Here is a 25,730-nt window from a genome sequence, read left to right as displayed (position 1 = left end):
TTTAGAAAAGCACATGGTTGCACTGACCCATCCAAAACAGTAATAAAATTTTGAGAAACAGAGAGATATGTATCAAGTATCAGAGGGGTAGCCGTGTTAGTCTGAATCTGTAAAAAGAGAGATATGTATGTGCATCAAAGAAAGCATATGACTACTGTCACATTTGAGTGGATGTGTAGTGATTCTAGTACAGTAACAGTATTATTTCTGCTTATATGTCTTGTTCTTTAAAGAAAAGCAACTCCAATATTTGTTTGATTTTTGCAAGATAAAGGCTGTATTGAGAGACAAATACATGTTAAAAGAGAATGTATAAGTAGAATCCAAAATTAATACTTATCAGCTAAGAAAAACTGGAGTTCCAGCTTTTCTATGACAGTGAGTAGATCTTACCTAGAGCAGCTCAGAGAACTGAAATCACATTTTTGCAACAAACATTTTGTTTCATTTAAAATTCAAAATGACCTATTGTAGCCTTACCATATTTCCATCATCAGCCATCTTGCAGAACAGAGAGCACTGTATCATGTCTGCTTCCCCACTCTGGCCTCTGACCAGGCCACAGTCCCACTTTCTGCACATATTATAGCTGTTGCTTATTCTCCCTCTAGCCTGAAAACATCTCTGTTGCTGTTTGAATTTGTATCCCAGTGGTTTTCAGAAGTGGTGAGTGCTCACAGATCCAATGGATTCATTTCACCTTCAAATCATAGGAGATATTTTTCAGCCTGCACAGGTGGTAGCTGTGAAATGTGTGCAATTCAATTTTGGAAGATATGCCAGAAAAGTTCAATGGTGAAAATAAGACCTATTCCACTTGCTGCAAAGTGGCAGCTGACAAAAATTAGGTAATTTCAGTTTTAAAACAATTCTGATTATAAATAAATAAATAAATAAATAATCAGAGTGAGAAACAGAATAGAGGAGTGAACTTACAGGATTTCAGCAAAACAGTGGGAGGAAATGAAGAAAAGATGGTAAGAAAGGAGGAAGAGAATAATTCAAGGAGGTGGAAGAAAGGAAATAAGGGAGATAGCTACCATACCAGGTGGAGAGTGGTGTGATTAAAGAAAGGATTATGCGTTATTTATGTAGAGTTATGGGTGGACACAAGCCTTGTGTCCATATTGATGCAAAACTGGCTTCTGCTGAGATTAATAAACTGATCATTTCTTTAGCATCAACGTATAGTGATGTGAATTTTTGGGACTTTGGGAAACCAAAAAAAAAAAACCCTCAGCACACACAGACCAATGAACATCTGTCAAGTGGTAGTGACTTTTGAGCTCTAACCTGGGCCAAAGTCTATTCACCACTGCCCTAAAGATAAAAGGCTTTATAGCCCATTTCCAGCACACTTCACTGTTACAACTCAGGCCACACAATACAGTCCAAAGAAATAATTTAGTCTACAAAAAGTCAGTTTATATATTTCCCTGTGCTTTCATTTTACTGTAAACAAAGCTTTAAATATGAAGCACTAAGTAATCCCAGGTGATCAGCTTTAAGGAGTTTAGAGGCAAGCATGGCTCTCTGACCTGTGCAGACTTACTTTTCATGTCTACCAGGAATATCAGTTAAGGACTTTCAAAAGTGATTTTCCGCTCATTGATCTGAATATGCTGAAATCTAGCTAACCCTCTAAAACTGATTTGACTGGCATTTTAGTGGCACAGTATAAACAAGGTCAAGTTAGTAATTATGTCTTTGGAAAAGGCAAACACATTTCTGTACCGTTTCATTTGCTTGTCCAATCCTTAATTTTGTATGTCATCAAAGAACCAACCTGTCATATCAACTGTCTAGTGGCAGCACAATGACAATCGGAGTCCAAGGTTAAGTTTTGATCTCTGCCATTGGGTTTCTGATCCCTGGAGAATGACAGAGCTCTGGAGGAAGTGTGCTCAGTGCCTGGTTACGTGAGCAGTTGAGGAATGTGCTTCAACTGTATTTGGAAGCTCACTGAATGATTCTGTGGGGAGACCTGCCCTTGGTTGAAAGAACATTTGCCACAATGTGAAGCCTTTACAAGGTTTGGGGTAGGAGCAGGGGCACGAGGAATGAAGGGATTCTGGAAGAAGAAACCTACCTAGCCCGCATCACCCAATCAAAATGAAAGGCTACAGTTTTATTCTTTGTCAGTTTGCACTGCAAGGGGAAAGGTTGGTTTCAGTCAGTGTGGGAAAATTCTCTCCGCACAGCTCACTTATACCAGTGATCCTGATTCTGCCACATGATCATCCTAAAAACTTGTGTTTTGATTTCCTGTGCGCTTGGAGCAACTGTGTCTCTCGGGCAATAAGGAAAGGGCAAAACTTTGAATCTTTATGTGACAAGATCTGAAAAAAAAATCAATAAAACCCAAAATTGTAAGTGTAGGAAGGTCACCAAGCATAACCAATGGTTCTCCAGTTCTCAGCTAGTAAAAGAAGAACCCGAAAAAGAAGCATGTGGAATGAGAAGCTGTACTATTTCATTGCTTAGACCAGAAAAAAGTAGGAAACAAAGAAGTGAGGAGTGGAAATTCCAATGCATTTGTCACAAATTGTTTGTAGAAAAAAAGGAAATGTGCCTTAGGTTGATGGAAACCGTGTCTATGTCAACTATGCTGGAATCATTCTTTCAAGGAAAGTTTACTCTTGTGAAAATGGTTTGGCCGTGATGTTGGCAAGGTCAGTGTCAGCTTGGATTATCTGTTGCTTAAGTATCATTCAGGCAAATTAGTTCTGCCTAGGGGCTAGTCTAACCTGAACACCTAGTTCTCTGAAACCTTTTCCTTCCTGAATCAACATTCCTTTTGTTCATGTGCCACAACCATTCTGCTTTTCTTCTTCCCCTTACTAATCTAATTTTTAACTCTGGACCCCCTGACTGTAATGCCCAGAGATCTGCATAGTATTGTGGTTCCTATTACTATAGTATGTGTGTATTTATCCTCACAACACCACTGGTGAGATAGGGAAATGAAGACTAAAAAACAACCTTGACCTTGGCTAGGCTGCTGGTGTCCAGAGACTACCATCTATTCTGCTGACTCACATGTCTCATTATTCCCTTATACTGCCCTGTCAGTCTATCTGGACCCATCTGTTTGTTTTGTTCCCCCCTGCTCCTGCTCCTCCTCCTCCTCCTCCACACCCCCTCCCCCCCGTAAGCTCTTTGCGACATGATCTATCTTTTTGTTCTCGGGTTTTAGAGCACCTAGCTGTCCTGGTCCCTAAGGCCATATGCGTCAACTTTGTGGATGCTCTGGGACTCCAGCAGCCATGATAAAAAAAATAAATAGGGAATGTTCAGCACTCACCAGCTACAGTGGTTCCAGCCCCTGGGGCTCGCCATCAATCAGCTGTTTGGCAGGATCCTGGGGCTGGCAGGAGGGACTCAGGGGAGGGGGCGGAGAGGAGCTAATGGAAGGTGGAGGGGGCGAAGCAGGAGGTGGGATGAGGCTGAATGAGTGCGGGGCTTTGGGGGAGGGGTTTGAGCATCCTCCGGGAAAACCAAAAGTCAGGGCCTGTGCCTAGGACTTCTAATACAATGATTTTAATACAAATCCCCATTTTATGGGTGGGTGATTGAAGCACAGAAAAACTAAGTCCTAGCTCCTTAAAAAAGGTATTTTGGCACCTAAATCCCACTGAAAGCAAATATCTTTGAGGACCTGGTCCTAAGTGACTTTCCCAAATCAAGGCCACACAGGAAGCCTGAGGCAGAGCAGAAAATTCAATCTGGATATCTAAAGTCCCAGCATAGTGACTATAACCACTAAACCATTTTTCTTTTATTAGCATTTGAGGATAATGCTATAGCAGCCACACAAAACAAGATGTGTGCTAGCTGGCTATTGTTGCCCACTTTTGTATTTTCAGCATTGTGCTTTCAGCCACCTCAAACATATTATTGTTAAGGTGAGCATTTAAAGGTGCTTGTAGTTAGAGGTGCTCCTTTAAACCAACTACTACCCACCCAATAGTTGAGACATATCCTAATATTAATAATTCATTTTTAATTTATTTGAAAAACAAACAAACCAACAAGTCCTAAAATTGTTTTTTTTGGGGGGGGAGGGGGGGAAGAGAGCAGGAGGGACAGGGGAGTGGGAGAAATTATAACTTTATTTACTACTTATCTGCCATATTTCTCCTAAAAATACAATTCTTAGTAGAAAGATTAAGAGAAAATATTAGGCAATATTATGTTATTATTAATATTTTTATCCCAATTCTCATGTTCCCTGAACGATCTTAGATCTATTTCCCCTCCTTCTATCATCCAGAAGCGTGGCTGAAAATTCAGCAGCAATTTATTGTCCAGCAGGTACTTTCTTTGAAAAAAATCAAAGACACAGGTTTTGTTGTTGTTTTAACTGAAAACAGAAAATATTAAACATTTGGTTTCCAGTTGCTGTGTTTTTTTTTTTAAACAAGTTGTTCATAGGATATTTTTTTTGGGGGGGGAGGAATCAAAATATCTGGTGTATTATACAGTATAGAGAAAAAAAAATTCCTGATCATTCTGGTAATGTTAAGAATTGACACCTGATTTTTTAGCTTCAGTATGGGAAATTAATAGCTGCTTTTAAAAAAACAAAAACAAAAACAAAAACCCCACACACCACTCACAGGAATACATCCAGATCTGACCAAATGATAGTCAAGTACAAAACCGTTTATAGATTCAAAACAACTTAGATGCATACTTCATGTCCTTGACACCTAACAGTTCTGTCAACTTTACTGAAATCAGAGGGGCTCAGTTCTGCTGGGCCATTTTTAGCCTTAGATGTCACGAGATCCAAAAGTTATGAGGTTAGAAAGGAAAATGCTTGATATATACACAAGGTTGGTGTAAAGCACCTGGTTAGAGCCTACCATAAAGAGGGCAGATTTATGATGCTTAAAATGAAATATCACTAGGGGTGGAGGATCATTCATACTGAATAAATGTATTCAATGAATTTGTCCCCTTTGTGTGTGTATGAATGTATTCACTTTTTCTTTTTCTTTTTTAAATCTACAAAGGAGGCAATGTGACCGAGCATCTAGAGCAGTAGAATGGGACACGGAGTCTATGTTCTATTTTTCACTTGGCCACAGGGTCTGCTTGGGCTAGTCACCTCACTGCTGTGTTCTTTAGTTTCCCCATCTATAAAATGAGGACAATGGGTACTGACATCTTTGTGAAGCACTTTGAGAAATATCAGTTTCTTCAGTGAATTATTCTTGGACTACAGTTCATTCATAAACTGTTAATCAAGAGTATCTGAAATTCAAATTTAATCTTAGATAGGTCAAGTTTTGTACCTTCTGATCCATGTAACTTACCAAACACAATGTGAAATCCAAATTGCAAATTTGAGTATAAAAATCAAAATTAACCTTTCAAAATGTATACCATTGTTAATTGTGGAATTTTAAGCTTGATTTTGGTGAATATTCAAGCATTTGAGCTCTAAATTTGCTTTTTACAAATCTTTGCACTAATGAAGTATGTTCCATATACTAGTCAAGACAAGTAAACACAAAAGAAGCAGAAATGTAGATGAAGTAGATTTAATTAAAACATTAAAACAAATATTTAAAAAAATAGTTTCAGAGTTCATCAAATTCTAAATATTACTAATGGCTAGCTAAATAGTCCATTCAAGTCAATGGTACTCTTTTCACTGAATCCAATGTGTTTTGATCAGGACCTTCCACTAGAAAGCCTTTTGTGAGTTTCAGGATAGAAGATGAAATCTACCCTCTCTGAAGTCATAGATGCAGGCATAAAGAACATATCTGCAGTATACATACACATAGCTTCTTACATAGTATCTGTGCATACATTTCACAATTACATTAATGACCAGAGTGATTTTGTTCAAGACCTCACATGATACTCTTTTGGTGAGCTAGAATGTACCAGACTCAGGAGATTCCTGTAAGCCCGTAATGGGCAACCTACAGCCAGTGGGACACATGTGGCTCGTCAGGGTAATCCACTGGCAGGCCACCAGATAATTTGTTTACATTTGAATGGCTGCCCGCAGTTCCCAGTGGCCGCGGTTCACCGTTCCAGGCCAATGGGAGCTGTGGGAAGTGGTGTGCCCGCAGATTGCCCACCACTGCTGTAACCCCTCTGTGCCCATTGCCAGCTGACATTAAGAGATTCCTGGGTCACACCAGAATCTGGTGTTATTTATCCTGAGGAGTTCCTCAGGATTACAGGATATTGGCAGAGGCACTGGATCAGACAGTGTTCAAGTGTTTGCCTAGGCTCACCACATTCACATTTGGGGTCATTCCTCAGCTTCATATTGTCACCAGTCTTTGCCACCCGAGCCATCACTTGATTTAGAGTTCAGTGTTTTAGTTTGAGATCAGAGCTGGAAGGGAGTTGTTCTGAAAGAACCAAGTTCTCTGAGATACCTGGCATTTTCTGTGGTTTTGTTACTCTATATCCTTCCACGGTGGTATTTTGGGGCAAGGGATTTTCAGAAGCAACTGGACTTCTGGACTTCAGCCTCTTGGGTGGTGGAATGTGTCCAACCAGTTGGTGTCTTGGATCATGCACCAGTTTTGTCTCTCCTTCATCTCCTGCTTCCCTGATGGTAGTGCAATCCCTGAAAAGCAGTATAGTGACAGTGTGAGTTGGTTTAGAAGTCCCTGTAATAGATTAAGTTCAGTATTAAATTGTGTGTGTCTGGCTTGCACATGACCATACTGGGGCACAGTACACTGCAGCTAATAGCTCAGGGCGAGACTGGTTGCTCAGGATGTTTTGAGGGTCAAGCTTGCCATTTGTTTGGCCAGTTTCTGGAGTATAGAATTCCAGGAGTTCACTTTCTTTCAGCTTCTCGATGTGCTCTTTGAATGTCAATGTTCAGTCCAACGTGAACCCAAATATGCCAGATTATACCATCATGTGGTCTATAAATATAATTGAAGATGGCTTTGAAACATGCAAAATTTTAGGGGTTGTATTGCTCTATTGGCTGCTTATGACACTGTGACCCATTGTGCACTTAAATGGAAATTGGCAACAATTTTGAAAAATAGCAAGATAGTCCAGGTCCTCTCCTCCCTGCTTGAAGATCGACATTTCTTTGTCAAGATGGATGGTCAGAGAAGTAGATAGTTTACTCAATAGAATGGATTGCTCCAAAGTTCAGTATTATCACACTTGCTATTTAAAGCAACAGAGTCCTGTGGCACCTTTAAGATTAATAGATGTATTGGAGCAACCAACGATACTTGCTATTTAATGTTTCTACAAATGTAGATAAGAATTCCTGGTGTGTGAAGAGTCACATATGAAGATGATCTTTGCATTGTCATGTAGTCAGAAAGATTTGAGGAAACTGAGCACATTCTAATTGGCTCCCTGAGTGTTCTTGGAGAATGCTGTTACACGTGGTTGCTGAATGCCAACCCTAGTAAGACAAGTGTGTGCCTCCCACCTGAAATACTGTGAGGCTAAGAAAAAATTCCAGATATCCTGGGATGGTGCAGTCCTTCAGCACTATGAACAGCTGGTGTAGTTTGGGGTGACATTAGTCAAAACCACTGTAGGTAATCATAAAAGCAGCACTAAAACAGTGGTGCTCCAGCTATTGCATTCTGTGGGCCACCTTAAGAGAAAAAAATCTTCTTTCATAGACAACTTTCTCAATACCTCAGTTCCCCTACCATTTAGTGTCCAAATTCTGGAGCCTGCTGGGGAAAGCTCCACTGGCCTCGAAGAACCAATGCATTTCAGGAGTACTGATCTATAGTAAAGAATATAATGTGCACATCTGTTAAGTGGTACTGATCATTCTACTTACTATGAGTCCAAAGTAGAATGAAGTTGCTTTTGAGTTTGACATATTTGATTAGATACATGTAACTTTATCAAAGGTTTGACATTTGAAACAATAAATTTAATTTTCAAATTACATTGTACCATACTGCTACTACAAAAGATGACAGCTAAGGTAGGTGAAATAAATAGTCAAATGTGAATCTGAGAAACAATGCATGAGTAGCTTAAAAGCACTGAGCAGTTTATAGCTTTTCCATAGAGTAATGCTTGGTGGCTATGGACAGTCCTTGTTGATGACTTTTGCTTGCATAGTAGATTACTTCATGTGCTTAGGTGAACCCCAAACTTTGAGCATTACAAAGAAACTATATACACCATTCCTATCCCATCTTTGTTTCACTGTTTTTGAAAATCACGGGAACAGCTACACATGTACAGCTATTCAGTGGGCACCTAACAAGGCATGAACTAAATGAGACATGGCAGTCTGCTTACCACCTTAGAAATTGCATGACTTCCCTAATGGAGTTTACTACAGTCTAGACAAATTAGAATTCTACAGCATGGAGGGAGAGGAGCCTTTGACATTGCAAGCCAAATTAGTTTTGCTGAAAAAATACCTTTCAACTTCTATGATACACTGCTAAACATATATGTCTATGATAAGATTAATTCCTTTTTGGGGGCTAGTAAAATATTTCTTTGGGGGAGGGAATAAATCAAGTCAGGCATTATCAGATTAAAGAAAAAAAAATAGGTTATAGTTCCCTTGGGATGAGGAAAGTTACTAATTAAATACCAAAAGTTACCCTTTAATGTTGCATTAAGGGCATGTAGTTAGATATATAAAAGCAAGGAAATGAAAAAAAATTAAGGTACTCATACTAACATTAACTTACCTTCCTTGGATATCTAACTATAAAAACACTTTTGATTACTAGTTAGAATGTCAAAATGTATGCCTAAAAGTGATAATTACACCTGTTTTACAATCGCAAAATGCTATTGACCAGTGGAGCTACTTCTAATTTAAATCAGAGAAAGGAAGACCAAAGTCAGGCCAAGTCTTTTTAAATACTCAAACAAGCAAGTGTTGGCCGAACATTTCCTCATTGTGGTAATAAACGTGAGAACATTTTTACTGTGTATTTTCATATCAATTATTGTTTTCATTAAAATCTTTTTATCTTTAGCACACAATCATTCACTTTTATGTGAACCAGAATGTACCATTTAAAAATGGCATAACCACATTTTTTAACAAACACTATTTGTTTACTAATTTTGCACATTAAATTTGCAGCAGTGAAATTAGTAAACATTGAGGAATACTCTATGTAAACCTTGGGGACCTTTGTGTGAGCTGGCACCTGATCTACCAGCATCACAAACCCAAGTGAAGTACAATCCAGCATCTCTTTTCATGAATTAAATGTTTCTAACTCATTTTTTTGTCCAATACAAGTGATTCTATTGGGCACACAGACAGCTGATTTTTTATTTTGGTAGCAACTCTGGCCAAAATGATGCATAGTCTTCGTATTATATATTTTATGGATATGGATATTAAGAATGAAGAATAATGGAGAGGCACACTCTTTGCATGGCACAATAGAGTAAGGAATATTTTATAATGAAATCCTAATAAAGAAAGTGTCTAGAATGCATGTTCTCCTCATTGCAATTGCCAGGGTGCTAACTGCATAGTAGTTGCTTCTTTAAAGAAGTTGTTTTTGACAGCTACAAATAGAGACATAAATTCATAATTACTTTTACTGTATATACTTAGGGCTAAATGGTGGGATTGAACCATAAATTTGTATAACCAACCTTGCTTGGGCCATCAGCAGAGTTTGGATTCAGGATTTTTTGGACTAGAAGCATGAGCATATACTGATTCCCATAAACAACAAAGTCTCCTAGCTAGAAACAGTGGCATCACTTGAGCTAAAAGACAACTTCCCCTAACTGGAAGCAATAGAACCCTTGAACTATGGACATAAGTGTCTTAGCTCAGACTTATGTAGACTAGCCACTCTAGTGGGACAAAGACCTAAACTCTGCCAGAGTTTATTTCATCTATGTTTGAAGTGGTGTACTGTAGAGTGCATTATTGCAGTGGGAGTTTATGGGAGGCAATTTGCCTCGTGAAGGTCTAGTCAGACAAGTCAGCCTGGATTATCTTGATACTTCAGTCATCTTTTAAGTGTCCAGGGAGGTGCACCAGCTGACCCATTCATTAAGGGAGAGCTGCATATGCTCACATTCCTGGTTTGTGGCTGGTTGGTAGAGAAGGTGAAGCATAGAGTAATTAATGGTTTTCACAAGGATTGGTCTTTGATTGTAAGGACAAAAACTGGGGCTAATCTCTGAACAGAAGCTGAAGTAGAGAGATAACTTCTAACTTCCTCATCTTTGTGCCACCAAGAAAGGCCTGACCACATTATCATCCTTAACTTTATTTTGCAAAATAACATGGCCTGAAAATACCTTATGATTGGAAAACATGTTGACAATATCAATTCCAGAGGGAGGAAGATGGTGATAAAAGGTGCAAGAGTGCCAACATATGGGTCTGTCTGATACCATGGCCATCATCACGGTATCTGGACATCCAAGGAAATTTTGAAAAGGAATCCTATTTTCCACCAAGCACTCCCCTTCTCAGGCCCTACCTCTTCTCCCCACCCTTCCATCTAGTATCAAATGAAGAAGAAAATGGAAATTAATGTACATCTACCTTCTCTCTCAAAACTTCACCTGTTCACTTCATCTTGCTCTATCTTTTGATGGCACTTCACAGCACATTCCAAGCAGTGGTTACTCCTATTTCCTCCCCTGGGGTTTTATGGCTCCCACTCCAGGAAGCATTTTGGACTTTTCTGTGACAGGGTTGCAGGGTGGGATGTCAGTCCTTTTGTTGACTGATAGGCCACACATTGATTAGCACCCAGGTGTGGTTAGTGGGCCAGGCACCTGCTCTTGGAGCAAAATCCACATTCACGTGTATTGAGTGCAGTTGAAAGCTGTTCTTATGTGGTCAGTGCAGTACTACTGGTGAAAAGATGGGGACAGGGACCTTTATAGCTTGTGTAAGGATCAGGAAGAAAAGGATTCAGTGCATTGTAGGAATGGGGAAGAAGGACTATTGAAATTCAACAACCTATGGTCTATCTGGTATATGCCCCTTACTTCCTCCACACTGAAAACTGGCATGGGACCGTGTCACAGTCTGAGGCATGTACTTACCCCCACCACATAGCTAGCTTACCCCCACCACACACATGCTTCTGGGATTTAGGTGTGGACAATAGGAGGGTTATGGTACATGCAAACATGTACAATTGCTAGTGTAGATGTAATGGAAGTTAATTTATAGTAACAAAAAAAAATCAAAATGAAAGTTATAAGAAAGAAGCATTTTAATTTCCTCCCCACCCCCGATCATTTTTATTTTCAGTTCATGAAAAATTGTAAAGATTGACCTCTCCCATTTTAGAAGGGGAAAATGTCAAAAATGTCAGATTCTTGCAGGACAGGAAAACCATTTCTCGTCTCTCGCTCTAAATAAAATCAAACTAGTTTCAAGCAAAATAAGTCGGTATTCTCTCCTTGCCTCTAGATTATTTTAATGTCTGGGCATTGTATTGAATACAGTGGACATTCTGTAAGGGCTAGATATAAAATGAGAGTATTACTCAATACTTCTTTCCTGAAGTATGCTTGATTCATATATCCTTTTTATGAATCACTGAAATGTCTTCTTTCCTTCCACACTAGCCCATCACATTTGCTCAAGTCTGACATAAAGACGTTCACTGACCTCTATAATTACCACTACATCACAGAACAGTCAGGGACATTAGGATGAAGATCCAAGGCGCTCTTCCACAGACACCAGCATGTCCAAGAGACCTATTAGTCATGACGAGGCTGCTCACATGCAGTTTTAAATTGCTAAAGTTCCACTGACTCAAGGAAATTAAAAAGAAAAGGTGGTGATTGTAGTGTTGTCAATGTAGGTTCCTACAAAGCTCTTAGATCAATATTGATTTAAAAGCCACAGGGAAGACAATTGTGATGGCAACTGCCTGGATCTCTGAGGTGGAAAAAAGGTATGCAGCAGATGAAGTATGGTCACTGAAAAGAAAAGGTCCAAGTTTAATATACTGTTGGTTTAGTCTGTGTGCACAGTCCTTTTATGGTTTTAGTACTATTTTTTGTTGGCTTTTTTTGCCCGTCAGATTAATTGACCAGTTACTATTTATTGTACATTGTCAATTAGTTCTTTAAAACTAGTGAACATAAAATGTCAGAGCAAAGTAACAGTATATCAAGTGAGTATAGAAAACTGCAATGTTTCTTAAAAGACAGATGGTAGCATTTCACTAACAATATTGGGCCAATTTTATGGGTCAAAGGCTCAACAACACGTGCTGTAGACAAGAAAAAAAAACTTATTTTTACTATACAGGCAACAAAAGAGATCAAGCCAGATCAATAACTTACTATTAACATATTCTACTTAGCTTTGTGACCTAAGCATGCTCTTTAAGTGAACATGTTCCTTTAATTATAGGGGTTAATGGCTTTTCAAAATAAGGGTATTTTTTTAGAGCTGTGCACAGAGGGTTTGATTTTCTAAATGTTAGGTATGCATTTGTGTACCTATTTTTTTATACCATACACAATTCCTCCAAGTGAGTGTGGGTACTGGGATTTAATAATGCAAGAGGACAGAAGTCACCTAACTGGACATTAGACCTTGTAATCATAGTAACTCCATGCCTCAAACTTTCTGGGTCTTTGAAAATTGGCCCTTGAATGTTTGTAACTGGTGAGATATAGTAGGACAGTTTGGTGAATTTCTTTTGTATATAATGCAGACTCCTAAAGCAGAGTTCTAGCAGACTCGCCTATCAATAGAGAGGATCTGGATGGCCTTTGCAGTGTTTGTTACACTCAGAACCCACAGATATCCTCTTAACTCTCTCGTTTTCCCTTGATTAATACCTCTCATCCTCGCTATATTACAGTGCTGCAGAAATGGATTCAGAGATTGAATTCTCTTTAGAGAATTCAAAACATTTAAGTCCAAAGTATTGTTTGTTAAAATTTTCTGACACATCTTTGTTTTGTCAGAAGTTAAGTTCCTGACATATGTTCACCATTAGAAGACAAAGGGTCAAATCCAAACACATATCTGAGGTAAGAGGCACTTTAAATTGCCTTTCACAACATTTTGTCTTCATCATATTTGCTTTACCACAAGGTATGATGGATATACAATAAAATATCTAAATGTTGTGAAAGTTTAATAGTGGTTCAATATATATATATAATATATACTGTGGTTCAATATATATATATATAATCAACTTCATACAGGCAACTAAATATTAAAATGACAAAAGCTTCCTAGATTAACTGCAGTCTTTGTGTTACGATGGTGATTTATTTTTGTTGGTAGTATAGTATGGAAAAAAATCAAGTTGTTGCCAAACAACAACATTGGGTTACATTTGTAATTAAAGTATCTAAGTAAAGATCACTAACTAAGAAATGATATAGAAAGCTGTAATATTAGACAGTATAGCAACTCTGCTCTGAAACAATGTTGGAAGGTTGCTTTGGGAAACCATTTTAATCTTAGAGGCTATTAAACTATGCTGCTATATAATTAGTTTCTGAAAAAAAAGGAAATCAGGTCCAGTAGAACTACAGTATTAAACACTAAATGCTGGTTTTATTATAAGATTATTGTTTTCTGAAATGTAAATTAGAATCTGTGTTTATGGAATTCATCTACCTATGCTGCTGATTTCTACATCTAGAAATCACAATATTTTGATCTGCGTAACATTCATACTTGTGTACATATACTAAAGTATAGTATCACAGATGATTAATAACTGGCTTATTGCTGAAACACCCAAAGCATGATATTTATTCATAAAATCCAAAACATCAGCATTGTGGTAAAGATTCAGTAAGGCGCCTAGGGTACGTCTTCATGGCAGTTTGTGAGTGCAATTACTGCACGTGTAGGCATACCTGAACTAGCTTTGACTGAGATAGCTCATCAGAAGGAGCAGCATGGGCTAGCTGCCTGAATATGTACCCAGGGTCCCAGAAGGGTTTGTACTTGGGCAGCTACCATGTTGCAGCAGCTTCACTGCTATTTTTAGGGAGCTAGTTCTATCAAAGCTAGCTTCGGTGTGGCTACATGTGCTGCAATCACACCTCCAAATTGCAATGTAGACATACCATTAGGAACTGTTTAAATATGCAAGTAGCCCCATTGAAGCTCAGTAGAACTATTTGTGTGCTTAAAGCTAAGCACATGCGTAAGTACTTTGCTGAATCAGATCCTGTATTCTTAAGGAACAGAACTGTCAGATCCTGATATGTTTGTTATTTTGAGGGTGAGACTGAGTCAATTGAATGTTTTCAGGCTGTAATTTCTAGCTAGCTGCTAGAATAGTATCATTCCCTGTAACAATCATGCAGATCTTTCTATCGCACCTGCATATCAAATGGAACCCAAGGCCAAATGCTCAGAATGAGACCAAAACTTTGAATATACTTGTGTAAGAATGTGTAATTTCTGCATAATGACTTTATTTGACCATTATTGCACCATAAAATGCCCAGGAAAGGTAGATATTTTCACCATTTTAAACAATGGAGATGCATATATTAAATGAATTGTCCAAGTTCACAGTGGAGGAGACAGGAATAGAAGTCTATCCTGATTCTAACCGCTAAACCACACAAAAATGTAACACAGTATAAATACATTAGTCCTGTGTGAGAAATGTAATCTGTTTATACTTCAAACATATAAGATCTTTTAAGAGTGATCAGGGCATCTTTGCTTTAATTCCTGCCCTTTTAAAAAACTTTTTGCATAGTTGTGAATTTTCATTATCTGAACTTCAGCACTTTTTTCTTGATAAATTTTATGGGTGCTTATGCTCAGGGATCTGCCCAGCACTGAATTTCAATGTTCACCTCTAGAACTGGGATGAACCATTAGCAGGGAAGAAATTTATGTAACAAACTTAGTTCGCATCCTCTCCCCCCTGGTTCAAAATTATCAAGAAAACAATTTTTAAAAACCTGCTTGTTGTTCAAAATGGTTTGAACATTTTATGATGGGTTCAATCTTAATAGAAAAGTTGTCTCATGAATTACCTCCCCTACTGTCCACAGTCACACAGACTCTCTCATAACATCCCTTTGGTAACCATAGCAATTGCTTATATGGAAAAATTCTTAACCCTCAATAAAATCTATTTCAGTCATTAAATTGTTTAATATAAAATTCTTGTCTTGCTCTGATCCTGCAAACACACTCACGAGTAATCTCATGGCTACTCATGTGTGTATATTTACTCACAGGAACAGGAGTTAAGCTCTGGAATAGAAGGGTAGTTATGTTTTTGAATAGGCTTCCAAAGGAGGTTGTGGAATCGTCATCACTGGAGGTTTTAAAAAACAGGTTAGGTAAACTACTGTCAGCAGTAGTCTAGGTTACATATAATACTGACACAGCGCAGGGACCTGGACTTGAAGACTTCTCAAGGTCCTTTCAAACCCTACATTTCTATGAGGTTGCAGGTTAAGGGGTTTTGTAAATTTAAATTCTACATACATTTTAAAATTAGTTTAAATAATTTTTCTTGTTTTATGATTTGGAACTCAGTCAGTGAATGGGAAAGGGTTGGAGAGAAAACGTGGGATGAAAGGAACAGGGGCAGGCATGGGAAAACACTTTCAGAATTGTGGACTCAGGTTAAATATCTCCTCCATCACTTGCTTGTGTGTTTACAAGCCTCATATGTTTGTGTCTACTTAGATTGCAAGCTCTGCAGGCTAGAAAAATATCTAATTACAGACCTGTAAAGTGCCTCATGCACTTTGAGACACTGTTATTATTACTCAGTATCCTCTTTTTCTTTTCTCTGCTTCTCTCTATGTTTAATATCTTCAAGAGCAAAATGGCTACTATCATATGCTACCATGAGCAATCTGTGCTCAAAAGCATTGCCTTTTGAATTTTGCTTGTTCGTGAGCTGTGACTACTACTGAATAGCAGGCGTCAAGTAAAAATATAAGCCTGCCCCCAGTGGATAGGATGATATCATCAAGATCCTCCTGCTCTGAAGTGATACAGTGTTAATTTGTATTAATTATCTTAATAGTGCTAAGAAATCAAACAAATCAAGATGATGTCATTAACTTGTAGGCCTCTTGACAAGCACTCTTTAACCTGTGTTAGACATCTCATGTTTGCTGTGCATCAGCTTTAAAGATCTGGATAAATGAATTAATTCACCTTTATCCCCTTGAGGAACACTATTGATTTTTATAAAAATGAATTAAACATTCACTATCAATTAAGTTCTGTGTTTGCTTTTTTTTTTTTTTTTTAAAGATCCATCACCTTGCTGAATGATAAATTTACCTAACAGCAAATGCAATAGAATGCATTGTACTGTCCACTTATTGGCATATATATTGGATAAACAAAATCCAAATACATACATGTTTATTCTATATTGGGATTATACATTATGTTTAGCCCAGTTTTTCATGTAGTTTTGCTGAGTTAAATTACATCACTTAGCCCAAGTTTTACTGTTTTAACATTTATAAAATCGGTTATTAGATCTATGAGATCTTGAAAAAAAAACAAAATATCTCTTCCGCTAGGAGTGGTTTGTATTTTATTATTGCTTCTCCAAGCATATGAGCTTTACGTGCTCACCTCCTTATTGTTTGTGCAGACAAATGACTTCCTATGGATGTTTTGTTACCAAAGTGACTAATTCTTGCTGTCCAGATACTCCTCTTGCTGGCATTTTTTCCAGAGAATCTTGTTTAAAACACTTTTTTATTTACTGCTACTCCTTCTCAGATTATACTTCAACCATCTATTATATTTGATCTGTCCAGTTCTTGTCCTGTTTGAAGTAATAGCAATTAGAAGTCTGGATGCAACTAGAAAAATAAAATCTCTTTGAAAGATGAGAGATTAACTTCACACCCAGGGCAGGATAGAGAGACAATCTTCCTGAAGATGGAATCAAACAGGTGAGACCTACTCCAGAGAAGTTCCACCCATGCAACATCCCTGGCAAGATATCCAACAACACACAAAACCAATGACACAAATTTGGAATCATTACATGATCAAAGTAATCTCCCATTGGTTGATTATACACTGAAGAGCTATTGACTTTTACAAATAAATACTTTAATTGCTATCACATATAGGACGCTCACATGCTGAATTGATCTTGATAATCATTCTCTCACTCATTTTCTTTCATCCCTGAAGCATTCTAAGGAGTCTGGAACAGATACTTCACTTGTAAAAAGCAACAGAGGGTCCTGTGGCACCTTTAAGACTAACAGAAGTATTGGGAGCATAAGCTTTTGTGGGTAAGAACCTCACTTCTTCAGATGCAAGTAATGGAAATCTCCAGAGGCAGGTATAAATCAGTATGGAGATAATGAGGTTAGTTCAATCAGGGAGGGTGAGGTGCTCTGCTAGCAGTTGAGGTGTGAACACCAAGGGAGGAGAAACTGCTTCTGTAGTTGGATAGCCATTCACAGTCTTTGTTTAATCCTGATCTGATGGTGTCAAATTTGCAAATGAACTGGAGGTCAGCAGTTTCTCTTTGGAGTCTGGTCCTGAAGTTTTTTTGCTGTAAGATGGCTACCTTTACATCTGCTATTGTGTGGCCAGGGAGGTTGAAGGTTACTCCTACAGGTTTTTGTATTTTGCCATTCCTGATATCTGACTTGCGTCCATTTATCCTCTTGGATAACTTCAGGACCAGACTCCAAAGAGAAACTGCTGAGCTCCAGTTCATTTGCAAATTTGACACCATCAGATCAGGATTAAACAAAGACTGTGAATGGCTATCCAACTACAGAAGCAGTTTCTCCTCCCTTGGTGTTCACACCTCAACTGCTAGCAGAGCACCTCACCCTCCCTGATTGAACTAACCTCGTTATCTCCATTCTGATTTATACCTGCCTCTGGAGATTTCCATTACTTGCATCTGAAGAAGTGAGGTTCTTACCCACGAAAGCTTATACTCCCAATACTTCTGTTAGTCTTAAAGGTGCCACAGGACCCTCTGTTGCTTTTTACAGATTCAGACTAACACGGCTACCCCTCTGATACTTGATACTTCACTTGTGTTACACTGGTTTTGTGTTGGTCCAGTTCTGTTGATTTAAAACAAGTTAGACCTGTGAAACTGAGTGGAGGATCACAACCTCTTTGTACATGAGCTTCTGTGTGGAGAGGTTTGGATATATAAGGTTTGTGATTCTAGTTGTCCATAAGAATATGATTTAAGGGATCTTTGCAAGCAGGTGGAATTTCCAAACTACACCAAACAGAGTCTATATACATTACATACATTTCACATGTATCCCTTTTCTGGAGTAACTCACCCATTTGTCACAAAGGGCATCAACTCTGTAGCCAGAAAGTTAACATTTATTAACTTGCGGTCATTCTTGATTCAGGTACAGGCTAGAAATATACTATTTACGAGCAGCCCAGGACAACAACAAAAACAGTCCAGTCACATGAAATTTAATTACTTACTGCTTGTCAAGCAAGCTGCTGAATTGCACTTAAAAATGTTGGGTGCATTGACTGATCAGTGCATCCATCCTGAAGCTGAACATGAAAATTGGCCTCCTGCCTCCCTTTCCTTGAAAACATCTCTAAATGGTAGCAGAAATGAATTATGAGGTCTGTCTAGTCTGCTGCTTTGCTAAGTTCCTGCTCTGCTCAACCAATTTAAGCCAATACTTCACTTCTGGCAAGGTGCATACCCACATCTACTTCTAAGGGTGAAGGTTGACCCTTGCAATAAACTACCTGTCCTCTGAAAGTCTATGAAGATTGTTAACATCCCTCCTCCTGACTACAATTCTTTCCCATTATCTTCCACCTGTAAGTAGGCAAGAGAAAGCAGCCTGGTTACTGAAAGAAGGTTCAAAACTTCCCTGCCTCTTTCCCCATTCACAAGTGGAGAAATGCTCTATGTATGCCAATGTATTAATAGGCTGCCTTAATCTGAGCCACCCCATGCCTACTGAGGTGCCCCAGATTGAACCATTGCAATGAGTGAGTGAACCCATTGCTGTGGTGCAGACCTGGGGGGAGCAGTCTTAAACTTCTCCAACCACTGATGTAAGGGCTATTACTTGACTGAATAGGAATGTTTTTAAAAGCCTTAATTTGGGAGTGGGGGAGTAGTTTGCATGGAAATAGAAATCCACAAGCTGCTCCTTGAATTTACAATGCTGAAAACTGAAATTCCCCTCTGCAGTTGGGGCTTTGCATGGAGAAGAAGTTCCTGGAGCATCTGTATTTGAGCAAGTCCCAGATATACTGTCTTCAGCAACAGCGGGGCTGCTCAAGAGATAATGGGACAATGGGGGGCCAGGTGAACAGTAAGGGACCCCACAGGAAGTATTTCTACCAAAATATCTCCCAAGGCTTAGGGAATTGGAACTATTGGCCTTTTTGAACAGGTCAAATTGCACATTCCCCTTCTACCCACACACATTGAAAAATTGAGAAATTCCACAAGTTCAATTGAACAGTTTCCATTGTTTGTTCTGCATGGGATATTTCCCTACAGGAGACTGGGACACTTCATCTTCACTCAGCTTAGTCATTTTGATAGATACGATAAAATTCTGTAAGTATTTTCTAGCAACCCAATGCAATTTCTGTTCATGGTACAGGGAAGAAGTGTATATATTGTTTTGAGAGTTCACACTCCCTATGATTTAGTAGAAATTAGATAACCTGATCTGGTTCAGCACACTCTTTCTGTGCCTGATCATCTCTGCTGGCTGGCACAGGAGCAACAGCTTCTCTCACTGTCTGCCCCTGGGGATAAGAATCACTCAATAAGAGATGATAGGAAGCTGAAATCCCTACACTGTAGACAGCACATGGACTGCAATTGTGACGGACCCTTCTGAAAAGTAGCTAATGTGGAGAAAGGATCCTTACAAATTTCATATCCCTCAGATGCTGAGGTCAAGTCTTATTGTGGTTCCAAGTGAAAGGAGCTCTGGGGGGGGGGAAGCAACCCCTCTTCTTCTTGGAGTACACCCAACTTCATGTTGGTGGCTTAATTTTCAGAATGTCGCATTTATGTTAATGAATATTCGAGGGAATATAAAAAGGAAAAGGGAGTAACTGCTACATGGCATCAAGCTTCCTGGCAAAAACTTGTTTCTCTGTTCATTTTGGCCAATAATGTGTTGTTAATTTCCTGGATAGTGATAATCTGGGTGGAATTTTGGGCCTGACTCCATATTCCATTACCATGGTTTTATGCCAGTGGAGACACCTTTGGAGTCAATGTTACAAAGCAGCAGAAGCAGCTTCCAATGCATTCCATTCACTACCAGTATAAAACTGATACAACAGAGTGGAGAAGGTGGTATTTTAAAATAAGTTAGAGCCAAATCCTCAAAAGAAACCTCAATCAGTCCTCCAATAATGCTATAGATAATTTCCCCCGAAGTCTCTGCACACTTTTCAGGCATTAACTTGAAAATAATGTCTTTTTCAATCCTTCACGGAACTCAAAATATATGTTGCTCAAATTTTCTTTTGGACAAAAGACAGAGTATGGTAAATTGGACCCAGAAGATGAAATGTGTAGGCTTTTTTGAGCATGTGAAAACAAATCCAACCTATGTTTATAAGTGCAATTCCACCTCACCCCCATCATTTTAACTATGATTGTAACTGCCGGGTGACCTCTATATAAATATCATCAAATTACTGCCCCTTTCATCTTACACAAAATGTTACAGGGACCAGCTAAACACATTAGCAGCTGTGAAACATATGTGCTAGCATATGAGGGTCCCCAAACATAACAAATCAATTTTCAGGACAGTGGATGGACATATTTTTGAACCATAAAAAAATTTACTAATTAGTGACCCAAGAAAACAAGCCATGCTGAATAAAAACAAGCTAAAATTAGTAACAGACTAACAGCTTGCCCATTACCTGGGGCAACATGCGACTGACAGACGATGTGATGTTTGATGACAGATAAATACAGATCCCTTTTACCCTTCTAAATTCTGTCTACTGAGAAAATTAGCAATTTAATCAATATCATCAACTGAGGATCCACTAAAGGACAGGTATTGTTTCTGATTTAGAAGAGAGGATGATGGATACCATTGATTAAAAAGTCCTAAGCTGAGGCCAACCATACATAACATGGCCTGGGTGTTATAGAAGTACTGAAGACTGCTGCTTCCATCTCTGCATCACACAGCTTGGTCTCTACTGCTTTGTTTTCTGCATCAGCAGATGCCTAATTTTTAATAATCCTTCTCAACCCCCTGCAAATATGAACTTAAAAAAAAAACACCACAGTTCCATCAAGTCACTCTCCCCACCTCAATAATACTTGCAATATATTATGTTAATATAATAGCAGAGCACCCAAGAGTGAACATCAACCACCAGCTAACAAGAACAGAAACAAATAGACAACCTTCAACTTCTGTTAACCGATTGTTTGGACTATTGTTCCTCCTGCATTGATGTCCCCCTTCCTACCACCACCATCACTGATGCCTGCACAAAACTCCTTTTCCTTCCAAGGTCTCCCCAGAGTGCGTAAGTGATACTTATCACAAGGGTAGGATTCAAAGTGAATGCAGCAAACTGAAATTGCACTTTGACCTTCTCTCTCCTGAGCTGCAATATGCGGTTCTCAGTTTTCACCATTGGGGGGAAAAATCAGAACTGGGGAAAACATTTTTCCTTTCATGTGAAAATTATTGTGTTTTATGTTTTTCATATTAAAGAACTGCCTCAAGTCCCCAGCCAAAGTCTGATTCCTCATTGAGATAAGCACGATGGGCTAGAGTCAAAGGGACTTCTGACATTTTAGGTGCATAAATCCCAGATTTATACCCCACTGGGATTCACAAATCTCCTGCTCAGCTGCCACCTAACCATGTACACGCCATAAAAAAACAAAAGAAAAAATCACTCAGCATCTAAATTTCCTCTATACAAGGTTCTGAGGCACCTATGTTTCTGCCTCTCAGCCTCCTCACTGTTGCCTCCCTCTAGGCATCCAGACACCTAAACCCTACTGCAATGCACAAACTGGGAGTGACAGTCATTCCTTCACCTAACTCATCTTCAGGGAACACTCTGACCTTATCTCCAAACAAAACAATTGGGAGAAAAGGAGGACATTCTCCCTTGTAGCTTTTGGCCCTATCATTAGCATATTTACCAGGATGTGGGAGATGTCCCCACCCCATTCAAGTCCCCTTTCTCCCTGAGAGGGAGAATACATTTGCACAGGGATCTGCCACCTCCCAGGTGAGCACTTTAATCGCTGAGCATTGGCTATTCTGGGACTCACTTAGTCTCTTCCACTGTGCATAAATGAACAAAGTCATGTTTATGGGGGTGGGAGAACTGGCTAGGATTCTGGATTTCATAGAATATCAGGGTTGGAAGGGACCTCAGGAGATCATCTAGTCAAACCCCCTGCTCAAAGCAGGACCAATCCCCAATTAAATCATCCAACAGATTTTTGCCCCATATCCCTAAATGGCCCCCTTGAGGATTAAACTCATAACCCTGGGTTTAGCAGGCCAATGCTCAAACCACTGAGCTACCCCTCCCCATTGCTCGCATGCTAGGTGAATAATTTAACCTCCAGACTAAAGAGTCATTCTGATGACTATGCTTCCTCTCTTTTTGGCCTAATGATTCCTTAGGAATTTATCCAAAGTGAAACAGCTTCAACAGGAGAGATTGGAGGGAACCTACACCCTGTGAGTATCACCTAGCTCAATGGCTAGGGCACTTACTAGAAAGGTGTCTGATCCCAGTTCCAATCCCTTCCCCCCCCCCCCTCAGGTGGGGTGGTGGAGTTGAACTGGGGGTCTGCTATACCCCAGTTTTAGCTTAGAGTCAGATATTTGCCATCCAGACCTCCAAATAGCTAGCGACAGTCACAATCACTTCAATACTCATGTGTCCCATCTCCAATCCTCCAACTAAATTTTGTTCGACCCAGCACATCTCTTTCATTTTTCATGCTCCCCCACATGTCCCAGTCTTTCTGGTGAACTTTATGCAAGCTTTGACTTCATGCGTTTCAAGTCTGTTAGCAAATCTATGCATATTTACTTTTTGTCTTAAACTCCCTTCTCCCCCCGCCCCCATTTTTCCATTTAATATCTTATACTATATGGAAAAGTCTCAAGAACATGCTGTGTATTATAGGATGAAGGGATTCCTGGTAATCACAAAGCCTGAATAAAACAGGAACTTGAAACCATTCAAAAGAGGTTATGTATGTCTTTTAAATAATATTCTCATTTTATGACACTGCATGCAGAACATACAACATTCTTAAAAAAAAAACCCAGTCTGATGATCCACTAGGAAATGTTATTTTATATATCACACACATACACACTATCTATACTTAATTCCATTGTCCTCACTGTGATCATAATTAGGTCTGTGGTACATAGCTTGTATTGTGCATGCAGACTAGACAGCTTTAATAAAACTTATTGATGCCAATAAACTTTTCAAACAGTACAACAATTTCTATTTCAGCCAAGACCAAAAACCTGATGCAAGTGTGGAAGCCAGAATAAATTGACTCAGTTGTGCCACTGAGATATAAAAACAAAAGCGACATAATTTATGAAAAATGTAGGCTTGATTTATGTTCACAGTAAGGATATATTTTGAATTAATTGTTGGATCAGGCACTATGTCCATTAGTTATTGTAATTATAGTCATTATTACTGTATATGTGGTGGCTGTTTCTTTGGAAAAAATGAGGAAGGCTTCTTAATTGTCTACTGTTCTCACAAGTAAGGGTTCACAATTAAAGTAAACTAAGGTAAACTTTTCGAAGTGCTTTGGGTCTAGCTCCCCAAAGGGATTTAGGCTCCCAAATGCCACAGTAGGCACCTAAATCAAAAATGTAGACCCTCAACCCTCCCCTTATCCCCCCTCCCTCCCACACACACAGTGGCCAGTTAACTCTATAGGTGCCTAAAGTCTCCTGTGCACATAGGTTTCTGTGAGGGGCCATGAGCAAAGCTGTATAAGTCCTGACACCACTGTGCTGCTCAGAACCTAGCTTTTGCTTAAGTCCCAGTGAGGCAACACCACTTGGCTTAGGCACCTAATCCCAGGACTGGGTTCAGAGTTGTGAATCCTGAGCAGGGATAAGGAGTGCCCCTCTGGCCCCGAATTCCATTCCTCTCCTCAGAATTTCCTGCTGGCTAGTTTAGACAGCTCCCCACTCAGCTTGATGGCTATTCTGAATTCCATTCTTAGGTGCCTAACTCCTCATGCCTTTATGAGACGCCTGGGTGCCTAATTCAGGGATGTGTATTGCACTAGGGCAGGAGTCGGCAACCTCTGGCACGCGGCTCGTCAGGGTAAGCACTATGGCAGGCTGGGCCAGTTTGTTTACCTGCCACGTCCGCAGGTTCGGCTGATTGTGGCTCCCACGGGCTACGATTCGCTGCTCCAGGCCAATGGGAGCTGCAGGAAGCAGCGTGGGCCGAGGGATGGGCTGGCCGCGGCTTCCCACTGCCCCCATTAGCCTGGAGCGGCAAACCGCAGCCAGTGGGAGCTGCGATCCGCTGAACCTGCGGACACAGCAGGTAAACAAACCGGCCCGACCCGCCAGGGTGCTTACCCTGGTGAGCCGCATGCCAGAGGTTGCTGACCCCTGCACTAGGGTGCCTAAAGTTAAGGGTGGTAATGCGGAGCCTAAGTCCCCTTTGTGAATCTGATTTAGGCACTAAGGGCTTGTCTACACTTAAAATGCTTTGCATTTTAAGAGCTGCATTGCTAGAGAGTTTTAAGTATAGACATTACCTATGCCAATGGGAGGGATTCTTCTGTCAGCATATGTAATCCACCTCCCCAAGATGCGGTAGCTTGGTCGATGGAAGAATTCTTCTGTTGACCTAGCGCTGCTATCTACACGGAGACTTAGGTTGGTTTAACTGCGCGGCACAGGGGGATGGATTTTTCCACACCCTAACCAACATAGTTACACCAACATTATTTTCTAGTGCAGACCAGGCTTCTGGCTATATCTACATGGCCTTGTCATTCAGGCTACAGGGTTGAGAATTGCAGAGTGCACTAGCATGCATCCACATAGGGAATTACAGTTCAGCATGTTGGTACACACTGCAGTTCACAGCCCCATAATCCAAACTGTACAGCTGTGTAGAAAAGCCTTATGTTTCATTGAAAGTCAAAGGGACTTAGACGCCTAGCATCTAAATCATTCATGAAAATGATTCTTCAGCTTCAAAGTCATTTAGGTGCTTTTGAAAATGTTGTTATCCATAAGCTATAAATATAGGATCTAATTCTGACAATGAGACTGCTTATGTGCTTCAAAGTAGGCATGTGCTATCTTGCTGAATGAGGGATTCAAGATGCCAAGCACCCTCAATTCCAATAAAAGTAGTGGGTCCTCTTCACCTCTCAGGAAAGGCTCAACATGTCACATTAGGACATTGCATCCTCATTTAAGAGGATGGAGTTACATAAGATGTGACAGAAGAACATGACTTTAAGAATCTATAGACAACGAGAACACAGGCTGAACAATTCCAGGAAAGATTAAATCAGTACATGTAATAAGCAACCAGGCAGGTGAACGAAACAAACAGGGTCCTACACATACCTATCACAACATCTAGTATACCTCATCCAGTGCGATAAATACCCCAACAACAACTATGGGGGGGGGAGGGGGAACCAACCAACCAAACAAACAAAAAAATAACTACACTCTCAAATAAACTCAGAGTAAAATTATAAAATAGACACCATATCACCTGT

The sequence above is a fragment of the Malaclemys terrapin genome, chromosome 1 (assembly GCF_027887155.1).
Source record: "Malaclemys terrapin pileata isolate rMalTer1 chromosome 1, rMalTer1.hap1, whole genome shotgun sequence".
Classification (NCBI taxonomy): Eukaryota; Metazoa; Chordata; order Testudines; family Emydidae; genus Malaclemys; species Malaclemys terrapin.
Note: the sequence above shows the minus strand (reverse complement) of the source record.